The sequence below is a fragment of the Canis aureus genome, chromosome 11 (assembly GCF_053574225.1).
Source record: "Canis aureus isolate CA01 chromosome 11, VMU_Caureus_v.1.0, whole genome shotgun sequence".
Taxonomy (NCBI): Eukaryota; Metazoa; Chordata; class Mammalia; order Carnivora; family Canidae; genus Canis; species Canis aureus.
In genome coordinates this window covers 69,212,319-69,217,117 of record NC_135621.1, presented here as the reverse complement: position 1 = coordinate 69,217,117, position 4,799 = coordinate 69,212,319, and positions in this window count along the sequence as shown.

The window sequence follows — 4,799 nt, the reverse complement described above, 5'->3', positions numbered from 1 at the left end:
CAGCATTTGTTTTAGAATATGCTCCCAGCCACATCCAGACCACCACAGACCAGCCTTACTAATAATAGTTACAGTCTTCACAGCTCTTAAAACCGAGATATGATACCGAGTTAATCCTTTCAGCACCTTGGAAAGTCAGGCTGGTACAGCTGCTTTATTAACTCGTGTTAATACTGAGTATTAACTTGTATTTGTTGCAAGGCTGTAAAATGTAGATATGACCCAGTTTGGCTTTGTTTTCCTGTTGATTGAATGGACCAGTTGCCTCAATGCCACGTCCATAGATTTGCTCTGCACTCCTTGACCGTTGTGCTATTTACCTATAAACCTGCTTGCATTTGCATAGTTTGATGACTGAAAGTCTTTCCACCTCCGAACCTGTCCATAGCGTTGCAGTTTTTAGAAGGCAGGGCTGGATGTACACATTCATGTTGCCTGGCACGCAGAATTGTTCTCCCATTTGGTACGATTTACTTCCCGGTATTCCCTACCTCACATATCTTAACAGCCAATCCTAGAAAGTCTTTTTTCCCTGGATCATGTGTTTTTTGTTGTGTTTTGAATTTGAGATCCCATGATCCTCCCTGTTCTCTGGAGATTTGTCTCAGACATCTAATTGGAAAGTCCCTTTATTTCCCTTGCTGGCACATAATCAGATCTCTGTTCCCTTTAGATTGTTTCTCCCATTTTGAAACCTAACTATACCCCTTGGATTTTTGCTTAACAATCTGTCGAAAAATCAACCCTTCCCTGTTAACAAGCACTACTGGTAATCCTTTTTTCTTTCCCCCTTGCTTATTGGTACCTAGTAAATTCCCTCAAACCGAATCAGTCATTAGCTGAGGATTTTTACTTATTTATTTTTAAGAAACTAAAAAGCCCCAAGTGGTTGAGGAGGAGAGAGAGAGATAACTTCATGCACTCTGATGGGGTGTATATCCCACAAACTCCTGTATAGACAATCTCACAATATGCATTAGGCCTGAAAACCCTATAGGCCCTTGGCCCAAGTGATTTCATTTCTAGCAGTATCGAAAGGAAATGTTTCCTCGAATGTTCAGAGATGTATAACCTATTCAAAACAACATTGTTTATAATAACAAAAATATGAAATTAGCTGTTTGTCAAAGATTGTTAAAATAAAGTTTTCTATAGAGAATGGTAACCAGCATTAATGATATACTAGAGAAGAATATTTACTGATATTGAATTATCCAGGATGTATTAAGTAGAAGATTGCAAAACACTCATCCATGTTCAATCAATCTACTATGCAGATATGTATGCATCTACTATCTGCATAGTAGATTGATTGAACTATTTACATATCTGCATGATTTCTACCTATCTTTCTATCTATTCATTAGAACATGTAATAGTTGTTTATTAGTGGTGGAAGTATGGGTATATTTTTTTCTTTTTTATGCATAGACTCCTGATTTTCTAAAGTGAATATGTATTGCTTTTGTAATTAAAAAAAAAAAAAAGCAAGAAAAGTTAAAGGAAAATGGGAAGACCCCTGGCCAGTGCAGGTTTCACAGGTGTATTAGGCAAGCAATCACATTAACTGTTGGCCTGCTGGGCGTGAGAGTGGGTTCTACCCAGTTCCCACCATTATCCTTGTGAGCACTAGGTACTCTATTTACAATGTGTACATTTACCTTCTGATCTTTGCATTATAAAATGGAAGAGGTACTCCATGAATGGTTGTGAAGTTAAAATAATTGAGACTATTTCTCTAGTGTACTTTGTACTTCTGTGCCACATAAACTCTAATAAAGAATGCATCATTAAGTGAATGTTATAACTTGAGTCACTAATACATATGGTAGATTGAATTATGGTCTCCAATCTTCACCACTCTTGCATCCACATTCTCTGCCACGTGACAGTACTGTTCCTCTTCTAGAGACAAAGTGCACTTCTCCACCCATTGGGCTTGAACTTGACTATATGTCTTGCCTATGGGATATTAGCAAACATCATCTACAACCGTCCAGTATATTAGCAGAGACTTGAAATATGCTTGCACATTTAGTTTTCTCTCTTGAGCTTCTGTCATCGCCATGAAAAAATAATGCCTTGGCTAGTTCACTAGTCCAGGGAGGATGAGAAACACATGGTGAAGATTTGAACCCAGTCTATAATTTGGAGCCATGCCCAGCTGAGCAGACTGATTCGGTCAATAAACCACCTCCACTCCCTGCCAGCCCAACAGCAAATACATGAATGGGAATAAATGATTGTTATTTTAATCTACTAAATTCCAGGATGGTTTGTTACACAACATCATTACGAAATTAGCTGACCAATACATTGGCTAGGTGTTAAATTTTATTATATTAATAGTAGGTATGAAGCATTAAAAATGCATGAATCCAAGTATAGCAATGATCTCATCATAAGTTTGCACAGCCAGTCAATTATCACAATCTATTTCCAGAAATTTGACAAAGCAAGTCTGAAGTTTAAGAACAAAAAGTTTAAGAACAAAAAGTTTAAGAACCAAGGAGCCTCCCAAAATTCAATTCCAGCAATGTGAGTCATCCAGTTAAGTTTTAATCATCAGAAGTGAAGATCATTTTTTTTTTTTTAAGAGAGAGTGCACAAGTGTGGTGCAAGTAGAGGTGAGGGGGTAGAGAGAGAGAGAGTGAGAGAGAGAGAGAGAATCTGAAGCAGGCTCCACATTCACTGCAGAGCTTGATGCAGGGCTCCATCTCGCACAACCCTGAGAGCATGACCTGAGCTGAAATCAAGAGTTGGATGCTTAACCAACCAAGTTACCCAGGTACTTCTTGAGGATCAATTCTAAACAGGGTATAGTGTCTAAAAATGCTCACCATTTAATCAGATTTGGATCCCTGAAAGAGAAGAAGGTGGAAGTGGTAGCAGCACCTGGTGATACACTGAGCAGAGCACAGGAGAAGCGCAAATAGTGACAAGTCATAACTGACCATGTTAACATGGATGCCAATATGAGACATACTCTAAGGTTTCTCCAAATTTTGAGACAGAGAACATTGCAGAAGACGTGTTTCATAAACATGGCGGCAGAACCCATGTTGAAATGCAGTAATGCAGTTTATTACTGTTTTACATGATCCTATTTAAGGTGACTGCATGTGTTCTCACGGCCTAGTGAGGCATCAGGAAATTCAAGTTACATGGGTGTCATTTCACACCAACAGGTAGACACAAGACTTTGTCACGTTGCTGCCAAATGAGGTGTCCCCCTTGAGTTTATAATAGGTTCAAAACATCCAAACAGGCATTCGGGAAGTTTGAGCAAGTGAAAATCTCTTTTAAATTCTTTTTTTAACTTTGCAATGAAAATTGCTATTCAGGAGACCATAGTGACTCAAGAAATGAGGAGAAGCATAGGGTAGCCAGAGAGGGAAATCAAAGCATCACTAAAGGTGTTCCACATATGAGAAAGATCAAGCTAAAAATGGAAGAAAATAGCTGTTACTTTATTCCATAAATTAAAAACAGAGCTGCTCTTCTCTTTATTTTGTAACACTTTTCATAAAATAGTGGCAGTAGGGTGATTTAGCATGCTCTAGTGATCTCTATTGAACTCCTATTTTCAAAAAAAAAAAAACCATTCTGTTTGCTTTTGGTAAAATCTGAATGGCTCCTAAATATGTGGACACCAAAAATTAAAATGCTGTCTAAACTTTGACCAGTTGTTTTAATATATATCAAACAATGTGCATTAATCCTTTTATAGTCTTTTTGACCTACCCTGTCTGCATCTTAATCATTTTCTTGTTGTGCCAATATTGTTTGCATAACAGTAGGTTTATAATTTATGTTTTTTATTAAAAGGTGTCTGTGGAAAAGAGATTTACCATGACTCTTCAGAAAATTATATTTTTAATCAGCTGTAGAAATTCATAGTATTTTCTACATATGGGGCACCTTATTACAATGATCCAAACAGACCAAAGTCAACAAATAATCTTGTCTGTCTATTGTTAATTCTCAGAAGAACAAACATATGTTTTGAACATCGTTACTGCTAAATTAGCACAAGCAATCAGGCATTCTAGGAGAATAAAATAAAAATGCAGAGCACTATAGTATAATTACTATTTGCATTTAAATTGTGTGCTATTCTTTTCTAACATCATGTAGTAATAGTAAAGTCTAACATTTACTGAGTTCTTTTTGTGTCAGTAAATAAGAAGATTATCTCAGTTAATCTTCACAACAACCCTATGATATAGATACTATTATTATAGTATGATATTTGGCATATGGAGAAACTGAGGCTTGGCAGGACAAAAATCACATGCCCAAAATTGTAGAACTACTCAGCAGAAGCAGAGATTAAAGCCTGACATGTTTGACTTTATCACTAATGTTCTATGGTATGCTTTTATTATTAATCAGCTAATAGTAGGCTTAAATGTTAAATTTGACATAATCGAGTTCAACTATATCACTACAGAAAAGAAAATCCTATGAGTTTGAAGGAGATAACTCTTCAGTAAGTACTGAGTGGATTGTGAAGAGAGGGACAAAGGATATATCCAAAACAAAACATATCATTTATGTTTTTCACCAAAATAATGACCATGGATACCCTTAGTGGCACCCCAATAGTTACTCTTTCTCTAGTGATTTAAAACAAAAGCAATTCTACTAGAATTTAAATGAAATCTTAAAAATATATAACACAAAAACAATTCTAAGTGGCAAGTACCATAATTTATTAGTAATAATTTATTAATAAATTTAATAATTTAAATTTATAATACTTATATAATTATTATTTATTTATTTGGTTGTTTGTT